Here is a 23,738-nt window from a genome sequence, read left to right on the forward strand (position 1 = left end):
CCACGCTGAGACAAGGGTACAACCAGCCTCCTGGTCATGCCAGGCTTGGGGTCTCTTGACTCAGTGTACAGGAGTCCATCTTCCCAGTATACCTTGTGGGTACCTGTGGCGTTCCCAGCAGCCTCAGCAGCAGCCTGCTGTCTGAGGGGTTCAAGAGAAGGGCAGTCTAACTGGTCCTTCCCCAGGTCTTCCCTTGAGGGTCCCCCTGAACCCAAGAATTCAACTTGATCAAGTTCGAATTCCCTAGGCTCAGTTTCCCTCAATTCTTGTAGGTCAGCCTCCTCTGAGACTTGATCCACGACCTGGGGCAAGGGGGAAGGCGCAGCCTTAACCCTACTGCTCTTTTTCTTGGGAGGTGTCTGGTCCGTTGTTCCAGGATCCAGCACCCGTTCAGTGGGGCATTTCCTGACCTGTGACCTAGTCACAGCGAACACATGTGCTGGCAAACCTAACATTTCCATGTGAGTCCGGTGCTCCACTTCTGACCATTGTGATGACTCCAAATCATTGCCCAACAAACAATCCACTGGGAGGTCTGGACTAACTACAACCTTCTTTTGGCCAGTTACCCCTCCCCAGGAGAAAGCTACAATTGCCATACTATGATTGGTAGTGACATTGCTTGCATTGGTCACCAGGAATTCTGTTCCTGGCATGATCTGTCCAGGGTCCACAAAGTTAGGCGTCACCATGGTGACGCTGGCACAAGTGTCCCTATAGGCCTGAGCCATCTTTCCATTTATGAAAGGCGTCTGTCGGTATTTGCCCAAGGTATTGGGACTTATGTCAGGGGACACGTCCGCGTCCCCTGTACTGACAAGGACAGCCTGAGTAAGTGTGCCAACTAAGTTGTCACGCCCCTCAGAACCCAGGGTTAACCCTACTAAACCCTTGGGAGGCGCACTACCACTGCTGACTGTACTAGGGGGCACAGGTGCCTTAGGGGCTGCAGTGGCAGGAGTCTGCCCTCCTCCTTTCTTGGTGCACTCACTAAACCAGTGAGATTTACTTTTACAGTACTGGCACCATCTTTTGGATTGGCCTTCTTTCTTCTTTTGGGGAGCCTGACCCCCACCCTCTTTGGGTTGTTGGGGACCTGTCGAAGACTTCTGGTCATTTTGTTCCCCTTTTGAATCTTTACCCTTCTGGTCTGCTTTCTTCTGACCACCTTGATTCTGGCCCTGGTTCTGTTTAACTCTTGTACGAACCCATCTGTCTGCCTTCTTTCCCAATTCTTGGGGAGAGGTCAGATCCGAGTCGACAAGATGCTGATGCAACAACTGGTTCTGACAATTGTTTAAAATTTGTTCTCTCATCATCAAATTATACAATCCTTCGTAATCAGTAACCTTACTGCCCAGTAACCAGCCCTCAAAAGCCTTAGTGGCACAATCGACAAAATCAGACCAATCTTGAGACTGCGTTTTCTGGGTATCCCTGAACAGCACCCTGTACTGCTCATGGGTTAGGCCGAACCCTTCAACGAGTGTATTCTTCAAGACTTGGTAATTGTTAGCGTCCTCCACCCTTGTGGTGAGGAGCTTGTCTCTTCCTTTTCCTTCAAAGGAGAGCCACAAGATAGCTGCCCACTGACTCTGGGGAACGCCTTGTACCGTGCAGGCCCTCTCCAAAGCAGTAATCCATTTGTGGATGTCGTCCCCTTGTTTAAAGGGGGGCACTATCTTACCAAGGTGTTTCGTATCGAAACTCTTTTCCCTATTGCTAGGTACATTGCTGCCACCAGTGGGGACTGCCCCACTTAACTGTTGCTCTCTCGCAAAGGCAAGCCGCTCTTTGGCCAGGGCAAGTTCTTCCCTTTCGATCCTCAGATTAGCTGCCCTTTCCTTAGCTTCGTACACTCTCCTCTGAGGGGACGTCATCCCTCTCTGAGAAGAGTTGTGAGAGCCATTGGTTCGAAGGGATCCGCCAGAGTCTCTCAACAGAGATCGGGCTCGTCCATTCCCAATGTTAAGCGGACCTGACAGTAGCGCCGGGGGTCCCCCAGTACCACTATCATGTTTGCTTAAGTTGGACCGGGTTAGTCTGACGACTTCTACCTGTCCCATATCCGCCTCATCCCCAGAGGGATCCTCATCCTCATCATCCTCCACATCTTCGTTCTCAGTTGCGAGGTGGATGAGGTCAGGATCGTCTCTGGTTCCCTCGAGGGGAGGCATGTCTCCTTCTGGATTAGAAGAGCTAAGAAGTTTCTCGGCCCTTCTGGCATCATAAGTCTCCAAGAGACCAATCAGAAAGGACGTTGTGGGGTTAGACCCCTGCTTGATCTTCCTGGAGTGACATAGCTGTCTTAACTCCTTGAAGCTCAGCACAGTATATCCTGAAGGGATGACCTGTGGAGGGTCAGCTGACACAAGGGGAGACCCAGAGTTTCCTCCTTTGTCCGACATACTGTTTCTAGTGTGGTGTAAGTGATGCACCTACCTACACTACGTGTTTACCTACTGTTCCCTTGCTAAGAGTTGTAGCCAAGGTGTGCTAAGCCTTGAGGAGCTACAACAGCTGGTTCAGTAGAACTCAGAGTATTCTAAGCTTTAGTTATATGTACTAACAGTACTTGTGCGATCTTTCAACAAGATATTCTTAGGATACGTGTGGTAAAACAACAGCAAGCTCAAATCCCAACCGCTGCTCACCAATGTGAGAAGTTGGCCCGATATGCAACGTTCGCTATTCTAGCGACCGCTATGTATCGTTCCAACGACCCTTATGGTGTTTGGTTGTAAGTCAACCTATAGACCAGCTATCCTAGTAGCGTGGATATGAGCAGTCTAAAGCTAAAGACTCGAGAGGGCGCGTTAAGCCAGCTGTTTACCACACATGTACCCCTTGAACACCCAGTGAAAGGACACCACACAAGTGTTATGAAAATAAACAGTATATTTATTAAGAATCACAACAGCCCTGTACTCTTTATGAGGACAGGGTACTAAGCACAAACCAAATCTCTTTAGCAAATACTTCAAGTGCACAATTAAAACAAGTGTCCGAGGACACGGAAAGTTTAAGGTCTCGGGCGGACCCGATGAGGCAAGTCGGAAGCGAGGGACTCGGGACCCTAGAGTAAGGAGGCTATGCAGGCACCGAAATGCCGAGTTACCTAGCCACGAGGGCTGCGGCTGCACAAGTCTTACAGGCGTCGGGGTCTTCGCTGACGAGCCAGGAGCCGGAAGAAAAGGAGTTGCTGGCCGGCGACCAGTGCTGAATAGTTCGTAGAGATCCAAGCCTGGATCAGAGAGTGTTGATACCTGAAAGCAGAGGGGACCAAGTTCGTACTACTAGCCAGTAGTCAGAGGGTACCAGGAGGGCACCGGTTGGCCGTCACCTCGACCAGGTGAGTGGGCGACGCTAGGCTCTGCAGTCTCACGGACCAGGAGGCGTTGTCGGCGACCACGGTGGAGGTGCGAGCTGTCCAACGAAGGATGATGCTGTCGGCGTCGCTGGGCCCAGGATGGGGCAACAAGCCTTGGCAAATCTCAGGGCCACGTGGTGGGCCTAAGATGGCGTCTTGAGTGGACCAGGAGGGTCCAGGGTGCTTCTCTCAAAGATGGAAGCAAGGGCCAGTCTGGAGCAACCAGACCAGCAGAGTTGATTGTCGGATGTCGTCACAGAAGGGCACAAGCCAGCGGCTAGTGACCAGACAACGTGTTGAGCAGCGAGCAGAAGGGCCCCACGCAGATCGTGGAGATGCTGGGGGACTGCACTTCGGTGCTGGAGCGGCTCAGGGTCGGGGCTTCTCGGACCCCAGAGCACTCACCAGAGAGTTACCTCGATGGTCGTGCTGGTTTTAAGAGCGTGCAGGTTCTGATGATGGCCGGTCCCTCGAGGTCTCGTCGCACCCACAGATCACAGCTGAGCTGATGACGTGGGTAGAGGTCAGAGGTGCCAGGGAAGCCGGTTCTCGTCGAGCTGGGCCGTCGGATTCCTTGAGGAAGGACTTACAGCAAACCGCAGAGTTCTTAGATGGTGCCCGCTGATGCAGGGTGACTACTCCTTAGTCACAAGGGAGAAATCTTGAGAAGAGTCTCGAATGTCCTTTCGTAGAAAGTAGTTCTTGATTCAAAGATGATCTCATTTGGAAGGGTCCCCGCTCCGGTCTTTATCCTAAAGAAAGGGGTGGGTACATGACTAGGTCCTGCCCTAAGGGTGGGACCAGGAAGGGGGGTAGTTACACCCCTCTCCCCTACCGGACTTTCCCCAGGCCAGGGCTGTCGCCCCTGGAACTGGTTCTAACCGGCAGATGCGTAGTGAGCACCGGGGTGCCACTCCGCAGTCACCTTCTCGCAAAAGCCCTACCTACCCAGAATACACAAACCCTGTCTGGGACGGTGCGAACACCGCCCTTGACAGGAAACCCTTTGTCCGAGCGCTCCTCGCTGGAAGGACTCCCAGCAGCAGGAGGTCAGACTCGTGTCTGTGGTGGCAGCACCCATTTTGTGGAGCTGAGGCTTCAGTTAACTTTAACCGGGGTTCACAGTTACGTACATGTCGTGTCCCTCTAGAAGGGTGGAATGCTAACCTCATCGCCAGAATTGGTGAGAGGGCAGCACCCCGATTCGTATGACACCTTACTCGACATGCCTTGATAACGCGACACCGGAGTTACCGATATGGTACGCGTTATCATGGAACAGCCATTGGGTCTTGATTCCGCAAGCTGCAACCGGGCTCGGCTCGGGCCTGAACCTAGCTCACACGAGCCCACGCACTCTGCCTTCAGGATTGTTAAGGCCTGCCATAGGAGTGACTGATAGGAACTCGGGTGTCCATTGTATGGTTAGATATAGAGCTACTATACCCAAAGCGAAAGGTGATTACACGTCTTCGCCCCAGCTGTCGTGCAGCCAGTTGTGTCAAATTTAGGAGGCCAGCCAGGGGTGGCATAATACATGCTTCAGCCCCTGGCGGCCCTGGGTACACCTATGCCCTGCGTTACGGGGTCTGATAAGGTGGCCCAGTACCAATTGGTAAATGCACCTAGGGTACATATCGTAATTTAGAAAGAGAACAGCCAGGCTGTGGGTCTGATTAGCAGGCCCACAGCCAGAGAAAGTCGTAAACCAGTGAAACAAAAGCAAAAAATCTGGGTGATCATAGGATTGCAGACCCTACTCTCCTACAATAGTCACTTTCAGACTTTTCTCAATTTTGCATGCTCAAATCAGAGCTATTAATTCGGCAATGTGTGCAGAATGTACCCCTTTTAGATTGGATGCTCCCAGGATTGCCGCTACAATACAGACGGCATATGCAGGACTGAGTTCACCAGTGTCAGTTCTTAAACATGATCCATCAACAAACATTACACAATCAGATTCTTCTAAGGGAGTGTCCTCTATCTGGATGAGGCTCTGTACAAAATTCTGTCACATCTAGACAATCAGGATCTGCCTCATCTCTCACTTCCTCGCACATAGCATTCGGTAACAGAGTAGAAGGATTCATGCTTGTGCATCTTACCCCTGTCACATTTTCAGCACCTTGAATTACTCATACATGTCAACCGACTATAGGTCAAGAGTTGAGTCCGTATTCGTGTTAACAGGATCTCAACTGAATGTGGCACATACACTTTTACAGGATGTCCCATTACAATACCTTCACTCTATTCCAAGCTCACACATATAGCAGCTACTGCTTTCAAACAACCTGGTAATGCTGCAGCCACTGAGTCCAGTGTAGCAGAAAAATAAGCTACTGGACATCTTGCCATTCCATGGTTTTGTACTAGGACTGCAAGTGCATATTCATTTCTCTCACTGCAATATAATGCAAAATCTTTTGTGTAATCAGTCATTCCCAAAGCAGGTGTTGACATAGACTATTTTGCAGCTTAATAAAAGCTTCCATATTCTCATCATCCATCACAATCGGATCTTTCACATCTTTTCGTGATAACCTCTGTAGAGGTTTTGTAATCAGTGAAAAGCCACTGACCCACTGTCTACAATATCCTACTATTCCTAAAAACTTTCACACTCTTTTTAATGATTCAGATGCGTTCTGGGGTTCTTTTTCTAACTCCCTTTTCAATCTTATGGCTAAGATACAGAAATTCTTGCTGACAAAATTGTAATTCCGCAGGGGATACCTTATATCCACCTCCTGCCAAACGAATTAATAGGGCAATGGTATCTGTAACACATGCCTCTCGGGTCCTTGATGCCACCAATAGGTCGTCAATATGCTGGACCAAAACTGTATTTTCAAGTTCAAGTTCAAGAATTTGTATAGCGCACTACTCACCCAGAGGGTCTCAAGGCGCTTGGGGGAAGGTTGTGCATTACTTATCAAATAGCCAGGTTTTAAGCTGCTTTCTGAAGGAAAGGTGGTTCTGTGTAAGGCGGAGGTGAGTGGGGAGAGAGTTCCAGGTCTTGGCCGCTAGGTAGGAGAAGGATCTTCCTCCCATGGTTGATCTGTGGATGCGTGGAATTGCGGCGAAGGTTTGATTGGATGATCGTAGTTGGCGGGTGGGTGTGTAGAAGGACAGACGTGTGTTGAGGCATTCGGGACCTAGGTCGTAGAGGGCCTTGTGTGGGTGAGTGAGGAGACGGAACGTTATTCTCTTGTTGACGGGGAGCCAGTGGAGGTCTTTCAGGTGATTGGTAATGTGAGATTGACGGGGGATGTCCAATATGAGTCTGGCTGAGGCGTTTTGGATGCGTTGGAGTTTTTTCTGTAGTTTGGCTGGGGTTCCGGCGTAGAGGGTGTTTCCATAGTCCAGTCCGCTAGTGACCAGTGCGTGGGTGACAGTCTTTCTTGTTTCGGTGGGGATCCAACGGAAGGTTTTTTTGAGCATGCGAAGTACGTTGAAGCATGAGGATGAGACGGCGTTGACTTGTTTGGTCATCGAGAGGGATGAATCTAGGATGAAGCCCAGGTTACGTGCGTGGTCTGTAGGTATGGGTGCTGTACCCAGGGCCGGTGGCCACCACGAGTCGTCCCAGGCCGAGGGGGATGATCCTAAGATGAGGACTTCCTTTTTGTCCGAGTTTAGTTTTAAGCGGCTGTTCTTCATCCATTCTGCTACTTCTTTCATTCCTTCGTGAAGATTGGTTTTGGCGGTGTTAGGGTCTTTGGTGAGGGAGAGGAAGAGGATCCGCTGGGTGTCGTCTGCATAGGAGATGATGTTGAGGTTGTGTTGTCCCGCGATGGATGCGAGGGGACTCATGTAGACGTTGAAGAGGGTGGGACTGAGTGATGATCCTTGTGGTACTCCGCAGATGACTTCGGTGGCCTCTGATTTGAATGGGAGGAGGCGGACTCTCTGGGTTCTCCCGGCGAGGAACGAAATGATCCAGTCCAATGCTTTTCCATGTATTCCGATGTTTCTGAGGCATTGTATGAGGGTGCTGTGACAGACTGTGTCGAATGCGGCGGAGAGGTCAAGTAGGATGAGGGCAACTGTTTCTCCGTTGTCCAGTAGCGTTCGGATGTCGTCTGTAGCTGCGATGAGGGTGGTTTCGGTGCTGTGTTTGGCTCGGAAGCCGGACGGTGAGGTGTCGAGGGAATTGTTGGATTCAAGGAAGGTGGCGAGCTGACTGTTGACGGATTTCTCAATGACTTTGGCAGGGAATGGGAGGAGTGAGATGGGGCAGTAGTTCTTAAGTTCTGAGGGGTCTGCTGTGGGTTTCTTCAGGAGGGCGCTGAGTTCGGCATGTTTCCAATTTTCTGGGAAGGTGGCGGAGTTGAAGGAGCAGTTGATGACATCGCGGAGATGGGGTGCGATGATGGAGTCTGCTTTGTTGAAAATGTAGTGGGGACATGGGTTGGTTGGCGATCCTGAGTAGATGGAGTTCATCAGGCGGATGGTGTCTTCTGTAGTGATTGGGTTCCAGGCGCAAAGGTTGTGAGAGTTCTGTTTTGGTTCGGGGGTGGGTGGAGAGGACTGTTGTTCGGAGTGGTTTTCAAAGCTGTTATGTATGTCGGCGATTTTGCTGTGGAAGAAAGAGGATAAGGAGTTGCAGAGGTCATGGGAGGGAGTGATGTCGTTCGTGCCGGCGGTGGGGTTGGTAAATTCTTTGACGATGTTGAATAGTTCCTTGCTGTTGTGGGCGTTGTTGTCGAGTCGGTCCTTGAATGCTTATTTCTTGGTGGATCGGATCAATTGGTGGTGTTTGCGGGTGGCGGACTTGAAGGTGGTCAGGTTGTTAGTGGTTGGGTTTTTTCTCCAGGTTTTCTCGAGAGTACGACATAACTTCTTGGATTTCTTGAGTTCTTCTTGAGTTCATCTTGAGTTCATCGTTGAACCAGGGGGCCTTTTTGCAACCTAGTTTGATTTGGTGGTTTTTCAAGGGTGCTAGTTCGTCAGCGCTGTGGGTGATCCATTGTGTGAGTTTGGAGGCAGCTTGGTTTGGATCGATGATATGGCAGGAGGGTTTTGGTTAAGCGATGTGAAGAGTTGTTCGGCTGTGATTTTGTTCCAGTTTCTTCGAGGAACAGGTTGTGGGGGGTTGTGGGTCAAGGACTTTTTGTAGTTGAAGTGAACGCAGCTGTGGTCCGTCCAATGGAGAGCTGTGGTGTGGTCGAAGGAGATGTGCTTGCTGGAGGTGAGGATGGGGTCGAGTGTGTGTCGGGCAAGGTGGGTGGGGGTGTCAACAAGTTGTTTGAGTCCGAGATTGGCCAGGTTGTCCAGAAGGGTGGTGGTGTTGCTGTCGTTTTTCTTTTCCAGGTGGAAGTTGAGGTCTCCCAGTAGGATGTAGTTCTCGGAGTTGAGGGCATGTGGGCTGATGAAGTCAGTGATTTCTTCGTTGAATTGTGTGCGAGTTCCTGGTGGTTTATAGATGAGGGTGCCTCTAAGTGTGGTCCTGGGGTCGGTGTGGATCTGGAAGTGGAGGTGTTCAGCGGTAGCGAGGTTATTGTCGGAGCTGGTCGTGATTCGGATGGTGATCTTATGGACGATGGCGATGCCTCCTCCTGTCTGGTTGGTGCGGTCTTTTCGGATGATCTTGTAAGCGTCCGAGATGGCTATGGCGATGTCGGGCGCTGATGAGGCGTTCATCCAGGTTTCTGTAAGGAAGGCGACGTCCGGAGATGCCGTGTCGAGTAGGTCCCAGAGTTCAGTGGCGTGTCTGTGGACCGAGCGGGTGTTCAGCAGAATACACTTCAGGTTGTTAGAGTCGGAACTGTGTTTGGAATTAGAGGGTTTGTAGGTCTTGATGCAGGCGAACTTGCAGGAGTGGCAGGCGAAGGGTCCGTGGGTGTGTCCTGGGGCAGCTTTGCAGCATTGTGGTGTGCGACCGAGGTTAAGGGCACAGAGGGTAGCGGCGTCGTACGTTATGCGGTGGAGTGGGGTTTGCGGGTGTCAGGGGGTCTGGCGCTGGGCGCGGTCCAGGCGGGAACGGGCGTAGACGGGCTTACCTTTAGCGCACCTTCGGCGCGCATGGGGCGCGATCGCTGCGCGTGAACGCTGCGCGGAAAGACATCTGTCATATGTGGATAGTGGGAAGAGGAGGGGCGAGGGAGGATCAGCTGGGAGGCGGGAGCGGGGCGGATAGCCGGGCTGGGGGTCACAACAACAACAACAAAATGGCTGCAAGCCAAAAGGCGACCAGGACGAGATTGGGGCACAGGTGAGGCTAATGGCGGTCAAAACACCAGTGAAATCGGCACAATCGGGCACAAATCGGCAAGCAGGCAGCAATGTGCAATTAATAAATAAACAATGCGCAGTCTAGCGGCACAGCGGGACTATGAAATCGAAGGCAGAGGCAGCAATGCACAATTAATCAATGAACAATGCACAGTCTCGAATTAGTCAATGGCAGTGCGAGGGCGATGCCTCCAGGTCACAGAGCAGAGCAGCTTAACCCAAACGAGTGCAGCAGTAGTAGTGCGAGCAGCGCTACGATACCAGGTCAGGGCTGGGAGCAGCGTGGGGAGCAACCGCCTTCGAGGATCTCAGGACGGTCACAGCGCTTAGTGTGAGGGAATGGGCTCAATACTTTCAGTGGGAGGGAGGATCAGCAGGGAGGCGGGAGCGGGGCGGATAGCCGGGCTGGGGGTCACAACAACAACAACAAAATGGCTGCAAGCCAAAAGGCGACCAGGACGAGATTGGGGCACAGGTGAGGCTAATGGCGGTCAAAACACCAGTGAAATCGGCACAGTCAGGCACAAATCGGCAAGCAGGCAGCAATGTGCAATGAATAAATAATTAAACAATGCGCAGTCTAGCGGCACAGCGGGACTATGAAATCGAAGGCAGAGGCAGCAATGCACAATTAATCAATGAACAATGCGCAGTCTCGAATTAGTCAATGGCAGTGCGAGGGCGATGTCTCCAGGTCACAGAGCAGAGCAGCTTAACCCAAACAAGTGCAGCAGTAGCAGTGCGAGCAGCACTACGATACCAGGTCAGGGCTGGGCGCAGCGTGGGGAGCAACCGCCTTCGAGGATCTCAGGACGGTCATCTTTCGGGCATTAATAAATCTTCTAGACACTTTTTCAAGATCTGATTAAAAATTGAGGGACTCTCTGTGTACCCTTGAGAAACTTGGCACCATGCCAAAACATGGTCTCCAAACCGGAAAGCAAACAAATACTGGCTATCCGGATGCAAAGGAATCAAGAAAAATGCATGACACAGATCAATCACTGTGTAACATTGTGCATCACATCGGATTTGGTAAAGAATCACTGCTGGATTCGGTACGGTACACAGTCAAAATATCGAGTTGTTAATATCGACCTACACAAATATCGAGTTAGAAATATCGAAGGTAAAGAATATCGATGTCAAGAATATCGTTGGACAGAATATCAACACTAAGGTAAGTAATATCGATTTTTTTTTTATATCGATGTAAGTAATATCGAAGTCAGTAATATCGATATCAAATATATCGATGTTAGTAATTTCGATGTTACTAATATCGATATTTGTACTATTGTTATGTATTTTAGTGTGTATTTAATATGTATTTATTATATGTTTTTTGTTAAGTATTTTACTTTTTTTAAGTTATATGTGAACTATTGTCATATATTTATAATGTTATTTTTAAGTCAATTTTATGTTTTAGTACCGGAGCGGGTTGTGGGTTTATAGGGGAATAGGGTGGGAAGTCATTTAATTATATTAAAATAATTATTACTTTTAGGAATTATAAATTAATTTTAATTAATTTTGCGTTTAAGTTCTGTAGCGGGTAGTGGGTTTATAGGGGAATTGGGTGGGAAGTATTTTAAGTGTAATTAAGTAATTAATAATTTTTATTTATTGATAATTTATGTATTTTTAATTAATATTAATTGGCAATTAATAATTGTAATTAATTAATTGTTTAATTGGTAATTAATATTTTTAATTAGTAGTTAATTTATTTAATTGGTAATTAATGTTTGTAATTGGTAGTTAATGTTTGTAATTGGTAGTTAATGTTTGTAATTGGTAATTAATGTATTTAGTTCTTAATTATTTTTTGTAATTGGTAATTAATTTATTTAATTGGTAATTAAAACAATTTTGGGGGAAATTATTTGTAATTATTTGGTAATTAATGTGTTATAAAGTATTTTTTGGTATACAAATAATTTTATTGTTTCATGTTTTTTAATTGGTAATCAATTATTAATAATATTTTTTGTTTTTTACAGTATTTGATTAATATTTAATATTTACTAACTATTATTTAATAATTGATATTTATTGTTAATTTATTGTTAATCATTCATTCCAATATATTTTTTTTATATTAATGGATATTTCTAAATGATGTTTAGTTATTAAAAAATTAACATATTAATACATTTAAATCAGAAAATTATTTCTAAGTATGTTACATTTAAAATTTATGGTATCCAATGTTTTACTTACTGTTGTACTCTCTGGAGTGGGAATAGTAATTTTTACCCCTACGCTATCTAATGTTTACCCTATTGTTGCACTCTCTGGAGTCGGAATAGTAAATTTTACCCCTACGCTATCCAACGCTTTCCCTACTGTTGCACTCTCTCGAGTGGGAATAGTAATTTTTACCCCTACGCTATCCAACGCTTTCCCTACTGTTGCACTCTCTGGAGTTGGAATAGTAATTTTTACCCCTACACTATCCAACGCTTTCCCTAACGTTGCACTCTCTGGAGTGGGAATAGTAATTTTTACACACCCGCTATCCAACGCTTTCCCTACTGTTTCACTCTCTGGAGTTGGAATAGTAATTTTTACCCCTATGCTATCCAATGCTTTCCCTACTGTTGCACTTTCTGGAGTGGGAATAGTAATTTTTACCCACCCGCTATCCAACGCTTTCCCTACTGTTGCACTCTCTGGAGTTGGAATAGTAATTTTTACCCCTATGCTATCCAGCTCTTTCCCTACTGTTTCACTCTCTGGGGTTGCAATAGTAATTTTTACCCCTACGCTATCCAACGCTTTCCCCACTTTTGCACTCTCTGGAGTGGGAATAGTAATTTTTACTCCTACGCTATCCAGCGCTTTCCCTACTGTTTCACTCTCTGGAGTTGGAATAGTAATTTTTACCCCTATGCTATCCAATGCTTTCCCTACTGTTGCACTTTCTGGAGTGGGAATAGTAATTTTTACCCCTACACTATCCAACGCTTTCCCTACTGTTGCACTCACTGGAGTTGGAATAGTAATTTTTACCCCTACGCTATGCAGTGCTTTCCGTACTGTTTCACTCTCTGGAGTTGGAATAGTAATTTTTACTCCTACGCTATCCAGCGCTTTACATACTGTTTTACTCTCTGGAGTTGGAATAGTAATTTTTACCCCTACGCTATGCAGTGCTTTCCGTACTGTTTCACTCTCTGGAGTTGGAATAGTAATTTTTATTCCTACGCTATCCAACGCTTTCCCTACTGTTGCACTCACTGGAGTTGGAATAGTAATTTTTACCCCTACGCTATGCAGTGCTTTCCGTACTGTTTCACTCTCTGGAGTTGGAATAGTAATTTTTATTCCGACGCTATCCAACGCTTTCCCTACTGTTGCACTCACTGGAGTTGGAATAGTAATTTTTACCCCTACGCTATGCAGTGCTTTCCGTACTGTTTCACTCTCTGGAGTTGGAATAGTAATTTTTATTCCTACGCTATCCAGCGCTTTACATACTGTTTTACTCTCTGGAGTTGGAATAGTAATTTTTACCCCTACGCTATCCAATGTTTTTAATACTGTAGTTTTTTGAGACTTTAAATAGTCGTTTTATTTATCATTTAGAATGAATTTAGATAATGTATTATGTTATTAATTTTTTAAATATTGAAAATATATATATGTTTTTAAATGTATTAAAAATAATTATTTACTTTTTTATGTAATTATTTTATGTGTGGAGATCAATTTGCAATTTATAGTATTTTTAAATAATTTATAAGTAATTCAAGTAATTATTAAAATGTATTATTAAGTAAATATATAATATATATTTTACATATGTGTTTAATTAATGTTATATTATTATATATCTATTATTTATTAATTTTAAACATTACTAGATATTTTTAACAATGTTTATTTTATTTATAAGTATTATTTACTTTATTTTACACATTATATTTTAACAGATATAAAACGATATTTTTAATTACGATATTTTTAACATCGATATTTTTGTTTCGATATTTTTGTACTTACCATGTTGTAGATAGGATGTCGATATACTTGCCTTCGATATTCCAGCGTCGATGTTTCTGTAGGTCGATATTTTGTCTGTCGATATTCTGTCATAGATTCATTCGGTACAATTGGACAACAAGGTACAACTATTTTGTTTACTTTTCTAAAATCCTGCACTATTCTATATGTTCCATTTGGTTTCTTTAGTCCCATAATAGGTGAATTACAAGGACTGCTCATTATTTCTTTTAGAATACCTTGCTGAATCATTTGATCAATTACAGGAGCAATTCTTGCAACTACTTCTGGACGGACTCATTTTGTATTGTGGTGTATTAAGATAGATAACACTTCACTGTAATTCACTTCACTGTAATTTTAATCGGATCGATTTCCCTCATCAGACTAATCTCTTGTCCTGTAAAATCCCATACATCTGAATTCACTACCTTTCTCAATTCTTCATGCACACTTTCATCTGGAGAAGTGTGGCTCACTGGTTAGAGCAGGCAGACCCTGAAGCAGAGGTCAGACCCGGGACCAGGGTTCAATTCCCGACGCGGCAGGGTCTTGAGTTCAAATGTCCATGGACTCGATAATTCTCGCTTCGGTGCCTGACCTAATCATGGGTTCACACTCTGCAACTCTGGGCATTAAGCTTGCTTAATCTCCACAACGGCCCCCCGCGGCGGGATTCCTGGCTTTCACCTTGGGGATGCCCTGTAGGGGCTATCTCACAGGGAAAAGCCAGGGCGGGTTCCCAAGGCAAGCGCGGAGATACCCCTTCGGGGGTCGATTCAGGCGCTATATAAGAAACATAATAATAATAATAATAATAATAATCTGTAAGAAGCGAAAACAACTCATTAACTTCTGTCCCTTGCTTTGCTAGAACCATTTTAAATGCAACATCCTCATCAGTTGTCTGAAATGAAATACCATCAGGCGTACAATAAATGGTGCAGTTCAACTTGCGTAACAAATCTCGTTGCAAAAGATTTACAGGGCTCGAATCACACACCACAAAGCGATGCATATCCTTAAATGGACCGATATGTACTTCAATCGGTTCTGTAACTGGAGTTCTTATCTGTTTATTTGAGATTCCTACAACTTGGATAGTTTCTCACGAGAGGGGTAGGTTTAGAATGTCTGCTGCTCTCACAGTAGAACGGGTAGCACCAGTATCAACTAAGAAGGTGACATCCTTACCTTCTATTTTTCCATCAACAAATGGACCTGACTGATCTACCTCTAGAGTAGCGCCTAGCACGCACTCTTTCTCCCCCCCTCAGGCACCATCATTGACACGATTCAGAATAACTTTCATTGCACTGTAGCCAATATTGAGCAGTTACATTAGCATTTGTATTCTTACCAAACTGATCTCCGCCGTGGAATCCCTTTTGTGCACTGTAATTCGGAGAATTAGGGTTCTGGGGCATAGAAGGTTGGGGCACTTGGTGTTGAGGTTTAACTACCTGCTGCTGTTGCGGCTGCACACTCACCTCATTCTGCACCTGTGGAGTTAAAATTTGATGTCCTGCATTAGTTTTCTGTACTGATCTACACACGCTCATCCAATGTCCAAACTTCCCACACGCATGACATGGATACTTCCTCTTCATTTCATCTTTGTTCATCTGTCCCCTACCTCTACCTACACTTGGTCTTTGGGCATTCTAACTAACTCCATTCATTTGATTTTTGGGCGATAATTTACTCTGGGTTTCCTGCTGCTCTGCTACTTTTACTTGTGCCCACATCACTTTTTCTTTAAGCGTACGGTGTCTAGATTCAATGTCCTCACTACAGTACTTCTCAGAATGTCATCTATGGTTTTTGACTGCCAACAAAGCATGTGTTGCTGAATCATCTGACTAATTTCAGGTTTCAAACCAAACACAAACGGATACACAAAATGACCCATATCCTTATCTCAGATATGTCAAACCCGCTATACTGCTCAAAAACCTGCAACAATCTCTCGTAGTAGGAATGCACTGATTCCTTTGGTTCCTAGGTTGTTCTACCTATTTTTATCCAATCAGTTTCTTTAGGGGAAATTTTACTTTTTCACCTCTTCTGAAAGTGCTCTGTCTTTAGAATCTCTTGGGTATTCCTCCTTCGGCCAATCAACTGTAATTGTACAGTCGGTCCATAAATCTGCAGGAACAACAATCTCAAACAATCCATCTAAATCCGTCAACAACACTTTCAAAAAAACGTTCAACTGGTTTTTCTCTTCTCTGGGAAAATCATTTGTAAATGACAATATATCATGTCTAGACCACGAAACATGCACATATCCTCCTCCAGAAACTTCTCTCATGGGACATTCAAGAGCTAATTTTTCTGCTTCCCTCATCGGAAGTAAAGATACTTATTTTCCAGCAGCTTCCTCTTTAATCCTCATCTATCCACATCTCCCCATTTTCTCAAAATGACCATTAGCTCTTTTATCTGCAGTTGCCTTCCAGACGTACTCATGTTATCTATATCCGTATCTGAAAAATCCACTCTGTACCTTTTCCGCAATACTTTAGATTTCCCTATGTCTACACCTGTCTCAGCAGCAGCTCTCATGCAAATGTCTGGCTTTCCATGTAATACTTTTGCACAGGTGACCCTTGACCCTGCTTGCAGTGCCACTCGCTCCACACACCGCACGGGTCCCCCCGTGGGTGACCAGGACTCCTGCCCTCACCGCTGCTGCCGCAAGCCCGCCACCGCACCCGCACTTGTAAAGTAGTATTGTTGTTGCCCCAGTGTTTCTTCTGCTGCTTTGTGCCCTGTTAATGCCTGTTGCCAGTTTTACTTTGCTTAATGTTATTTGTTTATTTGTGGCCTCCGTGACTGTGTCCTGCTTCTGTGCCCCCCAGCTTCCCACCGCTGCTCCCCTGCGGCCCGCCCCTTTCTCCTCTGTGCCCGCTCCCTCTGACGCCCATTGGCCACCCCTCTCCCGCCTCCCAGCTGCTCCTCCCTCCCACTTTGCCATTTATGGAGGACGCCGCGCGGAAGCGCAGCGGACGCGCGCGGGGGGGTGCACCGAAGGCCCACCAAAGGCAAGCCAGTCTGCGCCCATCTGCGCCTGGACCGTGCCTAGTGCCAGAACCCCTGGGCCCCGCGCCCCCGCAGCACCAGACTGCACTACGACTCCAGCACCCTCCGCGCACTCAACACCGGACGAGCCCACCCCTGCTACCGGGCCACCCCGAAGCGCACCGAAGGACCCTTCGCCTGCCGCAACTGCAGCTACACCAGCATCCAGCCCACCAAAACACCAGCCAAAGAACCCAACCACCTCCGCTGCATCCTCCTCAACACTCGCTCCGCTCGCAAACATGCCATCGAACTCTGGGACCTCCTAGACTCCACCGACCCCGAAGTCGCCTTCCTGACGGAGACCTGGCTGAACACCACCTCAGCACCAGACATCGTCATAGCCATCCCACAGGGCTACAAGATCTCCCGCAGAGACCGCACCAACGGAGTGGAAGGCGGAATTGCCATCGTCCACAAAAACTCCATCAGAATCTCAACTAACACCGACGACACCATCACCACCACCGAGCACATGCACTTCCAGGTTCACACCGACCCCAACACGACCCTCAGAGGGACACTCATCTACAGACCTCCCGGACCCCAACCACAGTTCAGCGACACCATCACCGACCCCATCAGCACCCACGCCCCCATGGTCTACATCCTCCTAGGGGACCTGAACTTCCAGCTCGAGAACGACGCCGCCAACTCCACAACCCTGATCGGCAACCTCACCAACTTCAGACTCAAACAGCTCGTGACGACACCCACCCACGCTGCTGGACACACACTCGACCCCATCTTGATCAACGACTGCGCCAACACCCTCGCCCCTCTCAAGACCGCCACAACCAACCACACCAGCAAGAAAGCCACCTGGTTCACCGAAGACCTCCGGATCTCCAAGCACACCTGTTGGAAGCTGGAGAAGAAATGGCTCCACGACCGAACACCAGACAGCCACGCAGCCCTCAAAAGCGCCACCCGCAGGCACCACCAACTCATCAGGACCGCCAAGAGGACCGCCTTTAAGGACCGCCTAGACAACAACGCGCACAACACCAAAGAGCTCTCCAGCATCGTGAAGGAACTCTCTAACCCCAGCTCCAACACCAATGACATCCCACCATCACAAGACCTGTGCGACTCCCTGGCGGCCTTCTTCCACCGCAAGATCACCGACATCCACAACAGCTTCAACTCGGACACTCCCTCACCCACCACCGAGTCCACCACCCCTGCGACCACCCGCACCAGCCGCCTGACCGGCTGGTCCAACGTCAGCGATGAAGACACCATCAAAACCATCATCAAAACCATGAACTCCATCCACTTCGGATCCCCATCTGACCCTTGCCCACACCACATCTTCAACAAAACCAGCACAACCATCGCACCCCACCTCCGAAAAACAATCAACAGTTCCTTTGAGACAGCAACCTTCCCAGAAATCTGGAAGCACGCCGAGATCAACACCCTTCTGAAGAAGCCCAAGGCAGACCCCAAGGACCTCAAGAACTTCCGGCCCATCTCCCTGCTTCCGTTCCTGGCAAAAGTGACAGAGTAGATCGTCAACAAACAACTAACCCGCTACCTCGAAGACAACATCCTGGACCCCTCCCAATCCGGTTTTCGCAACCACAGCACCGAGACTGCCCTTATCGCCGCCACTGACGACATCAGGATCCTGAAGGACAAAGGAGAAACAGCCGCCCTCATCCTCCTGGACCTATCAGCAGCCTTTGACAAGGTCTGCCACCGCACCCTAGCAGCACGCCTCCACGACACCGGAATTCAAGAGAACGCCCTGGCATGGACCACATCCTTCCTCTCCAGCAGAACCCAGAGCGTCCGCCTCCCACCCTTCCGCTCGAAATCCACAAAGATCATCTGCGGCGTCCCACAGGGATCCTCCCTCAGCCCGACGCTGTTTAATATCTACATGGCACCGCTCGCCAACGCCGCACGACAACATAACCTCAACATCATCTCATACGCCGACGACACCCAGTTGATCATAACCCTCACCGAAGACCCCCACACCGCCAAAGCCAACCTCCACAGGGGAATGAAGGCCGTAGCCAACTGGATGAAGGACAGCAGACTGAAGCGGAACTTAGACAAAACGGAGGTTCTCCTTCTCGGACCCACCCCATCAGCCTGGGGCGACTCCTGGTGGCCCACATCGCTAGGCGCAGCCCCGGAACCCACAGACAACGCACGCAACCTGGGGGTCATACTCAACTCCACCCTCTCCATGACCAGGCAAGTCAATGCCGTCTCCGCGTCCTGCTTCAACACCCTCCGAATGCTCTGCAGAATCTTCAAATGGATCCCTACCAACACTAGAAAAACCGTCACCCAGGCCCTCATCACCAGCAGACTAGACTACGGCAACGCCCTCTACTCAGGAACCACAAACAAGCTACTGAGTCGACTACAATGAATCCAGAACGCCTCGGCTCGACTGATCCTCGACGTCCCCCGCCGCAGCCACATCACTTCCCACCTGAAAGGCCTGTACTGGTTCCCCGTCAATAAGAGGATCACCTTCAAACTCCTCATCCACGCACACAAAGCACTACACAACACCGGACCCACCTACCTCAACAACCGACTCAGCTTCCACACCCCCACCGGAAGCCTCCGCTCAGCCAACCTCGCCCTCACCACAGTCCCCGTAACTGGAAAACCACAGCCGGCAGCTGGCGGAAGATCCTTCTCCTACCTCGCCGCCAAGACCTGGAACACTCTCCCAACCAACCTACGACAGACTCAGGACCTGCTGGCCTTCAGAAGACTCCTCAAGACCTGGCTCTTCGATCAGTAGCCCCCCCCCCCCAGTGCCTTGAGACTCTCACAGGTATGTAGCACGCTTTCTAAATGTAATGATTGCCTGATTGATTGACTCTTCATCTTGATAGGTCTTTAATCTGCCCGGTCTTAGGGTCCCAATAATCATTTCTTCCAAATCTACTCTTAATTTACTCACATCTATTAGCTCAGATTGTGTCCATTTCTTCTGTATCCCTTTCACCCATCCATCTAATTCTTCAGGTGATGGACCTACTGAGGTCTCACTTTGCGGGGTGTCTTCCAGTTCTATTCTTTTTTGATCTAACTGCACTGCTTCTCTGGGGGTTTCATTCACTGTATGATTAATCGGAGAGTTTAACTTAAACATTGTAGTGGGTTTTCCACTCTGCACACTCTCGGGTGTAACTATACTTCTGGCTGATGTTACAGCAGTGTTTAGTGGAACTGTCAATTTAGTTTCTCTGGTAATTTTATTTTCAAATACGGGAATTACTGGACCTATTGTCACTGGCACAGTTAATGCATCTACTTTCATACTCATCTGATTGAATTTTTCAGCAAACTCTATTGCTTTCTCTGCCATTTCCACTTCTATTTATTCAGTACTTTGTTTACTGATGGGTCTGGCATTATTTGAGGTGTCATTGGGGTTTCCCTTAATGGTGCATTTGGTGTCACTGTCACTGAATTTTCCTGATAAGAGGTGGTCTTTTAACTAATATATCATCCAACAGCTCATCATCACATTCATTTGGGTTATAACCATACTCTAACGGCTCTAAATGTTTCTTTTTCTCCTTACATTTGCTTCCTGTATCCTCTTCTACGGTTAAAACAGGATACAACCCATCCATTATATCACAATGTCTCCATCTTTTCATTCTATCCTCATACCTTTCACTAGGATGTCTTCTAGGGAAATATCCAAGCTCTCTCTCTCATGCATCTCGTCTTCTCATCCTATTAGTGCTTTAAACTGTATTGGTCGGGTCTTGGAACTAGTGCCATCATTTTGTCTCTTAAATTTTGCAAATCTGCCATATTGAAAGTGCCATGCTCCGGAAAAGCTAACACACCATCATTCTTTGTATACGCTACCCAATTCTCTAACCAAACGCATGCGTGATAACCATACTTCAGCATCATGTAAGAAGCTGGTGTCTTTGGTGGAGGAATAGGAATTCCCTCTCTCGTTATTATTGGCTTGTCCTTTTAAAAAAATCTTTTAATTTTGCTAAATAAAGTCATTTTGCTAAATAAAGTCATTTCTTTTTTCTCTGTCCTTCAAAATACATATTCGCTAATTATCTAAGCTCGGTACTCAGCTTCTTTATACTTAATACAATTCGCACCAATTCACCAATCAAAACTTCTTACGCCTCTATATTCCTGACCAATGTCAGTGCAACACACTCCAACTAACCAATCAGAGCTCTTTACATCTCTGCTACTCTGGCCAATACCAGTGTAGCTCACATCAACCAGCAAATCAGAGTAAGCTCTGTTTCCGCAGTCTGACCAATCGCAGCGCGGTCTTTTATGATGTCAGTTTCCCTCCTGCTACTGACCCCTCCTTTACAAAATATTACCGCAACCTTTTGAGTTTTTATTCTTTACAATAAGTTGTTAATTACACCATAAAAACACCACACTGTCTGTTTTACTAATCAAAGAGATAGCTTTTCACTTTTCAAGAGATTTCCTTTCACTACGAGCAAGTATATCAATTCCACTATTCTACCCTTCACTCAAGCTAAGGGAGGACCTGATACTTCTTTAGGGATAAGGTCAAAGTTTCACAAGAAGACCTTTTGGTTTAAAGGGATTCTCGTTACTCCTCTAGGGATAAGGCCAAAGTTTCACAAGTGGACACTTCGCTAATTCCCACACTTACATGAATAATCCCTAAAATAACATTGTCGTGTTATCACTTCTAAACAGACAATGCACTTACTTCTGTGTGATTTCACTTACCACACATTTCCTCTGTCTTATATCAGGCTAATTTCTATTCCCGGGATATCCCAGATACTTCACTGTACCTGTTTCCAAGACTACATAGAAATGGGAGACTAACTCACTTTACATATAATGTTAGACATATAATCGATAACCAATAAATCCCCAACCAAATCAATAATAACCTTAACTCTGCTACCAGAAAACTGATCGAGCGCAACCCCAAAATTTGTGACTCCGGGACCAGGAAAATTCAACACAACTTAACCACTTAGCAAGCGACGGGGCTCATTACACATTACCCATAAATGATCCCTGAACACAGGCGCTGGATGAGTGGGGGTTAATTTTGTCCGTTTTATATACAGAACTGTACTTCATGTATACAGCTCTTCTTTATACACATTCCTATTTAGTCCCCTTTCATCTGGTCGATGAGCCATTAATTGAAGAGCTGATAGTGATTATGACTGATTAAACAGTTTAACACTTCAATGAAAAATGACCAAAGGTTAATACATTTTATCTCATTCATTTTAAAGATGCGCAGTCATTTTGAAATACAGTGCATTCACGTTATTCACACATCAGAAATAATTAATGCAGTGCATATAAATGTGACACAAAATCACATCCAGCAAGGCTTATGAAAAATAAGAGGATAGAGAGAAACGATGCAGCCAAACATTTTGCAAAAAGAAATTGCAAATTAGAGAAAACACTTTAATGAGTAATTCTTACCCACCGAAAAAATCAGGAAAGCCCACTTCTCTGGCCAAAAGGTTGTGGCGGGGGTCTCCCGAGATAGGCTCAGAAGACAAAGATCACAGGATAGGATGGACAGGTACTGCTACCTCTCTTAGCAAACCGACGGACAGAAATGATCTCCCATCTATCTTGCCTAGTCCTCAGCTCCTCGGAAGCAGTCTCCACCCAAAGCACTCCTGCAACAAATCTTCAGCATCTCGGACCTAAAGAGTCAGTATGTCGTGTGAGGTGTTGGTGTGTGCCCTAGAGGGGTTTCAAGTTATACCCTTAAACATGGCTAGCTAACTCAGAATTGTTGCATTTTCACAGCAGACTCAAACAGTGATTGGCTGGCTAGGGAGGAAGAAGGATATCACCACCAGGTTCTCATCCCAAGCTGAACCAAACTGGTTTCTGAAGCGAGGGATTTTTCATTCAATACATTTGCACATCTTCCGTGTCACAACTGCGGGGAATGAGATTTTGATACCCTTTTTGATCACTTAGATACTAATCTCATTCATCAATTTGGATCGGTTGTTATCTGTCATTGAGTAAAAGACAAACCCCGCATAGGTTAGATAAACCCCATAAACTGACGCAACTCTGAAGAACCACTTACAACTGATGAAGTTTTAAAAGTTTTATGTAAAATCAGAATTAAAGGCATATACAATCCTCTCAGGATAAGTTTCAATAAGTATACAAAAGAATACAATTAAGTCAATTCCAAATCTCAGCGGATTAAAAACATCGACACAATGTGGTCCTGTTGCGTCATCTACAAAAGAATAGACAAGTTAATTCTGTCCCTACTCTGTACTATGTGACATCCCTATTTCGCAAGTTCCTTACCTAAAAAGGTGTCAGCAGTTTGACTTCCAAAGAAGTTCAAACTCTCTTAACTCCTAATGGTAATTTATATCGAGAAGCAGTACCCTCTCTGCCTACCCATCCGCTCTCTAAGGGTCCTCGGCCTACTGCTCTCTTGCGCTCTGATCTCTCTCAGCGCATCTGCTCAAGTCATCTGGTCTGAGCTCCTAACTTGCCTCTCCTCACTGTTCTCGCTCTTCGCCCTTCGCTATCTTCTCCCCGGGGTGCTGTCCCTAAAATACACAATCACAGTATGGGTGGAACGCCCCTTCGACGCCCACCACGTACTTTTCCCATGATCTCATTCTTTGCTCTTTCCATGGCTTCATCTCTTCTCGTCGTCCGTTAAGTTGACCCTTCTCCTTAGACGCCATCTTCGTCTTCGTGCTGGTGACTTCATTTGACATTTCCTTTGACACTTTCGGAGCAAAAGTCTATCACTTCAGCAGAACTCTACTCTTTACGACTGTATTCATAACCTTAGTTGGTCCTGTGAATGGTCTTTTCTAAACAACACTCAAATTCCAAGCGCCTCTTATCACGTTTAGGCCATAAACTTCGTCCAGCATTGTCACCTTAAATCTAACAAGACCTTTTGACTCTCGGCTCGCACATCAGATCAAGGCTATTCACGACTCCTGTGAGCCCACTAAATTATATACAGCGGACTACACTCCTGCGAACCCTTGGT

General features: G+C 46.6%; 1 protein-coding gene across 3 annotated transcripts in view; it reads left to right on the plus strand.

Moving 5' to 3' along the window:
- The window catches only part of LOC147725634 (uncharacterized), a 387,879-nt gene that overhangs the window by 273,457 nt on the left and 90,684 nt on the right, over window positions 1-23,738 (plus strand). The window lies entirely within an intron of this gene.

The sequence above is a fragment of the Lissotriton vulgaris genome, chromosome 3_2 (genome assembly GCF_964263255.1).
Source record: "Lissotriton vulgaris chromosome 3_2, aLisVul1.2, whole genome shotgun sequence".
Taxonomy (NCBI): domain Eukaryota; kingdom Metazoa; phylum Chordata; class Amphibia; order Caudata; family Salamandridae; genus Lissotriton; species Lissotriton vulgaris.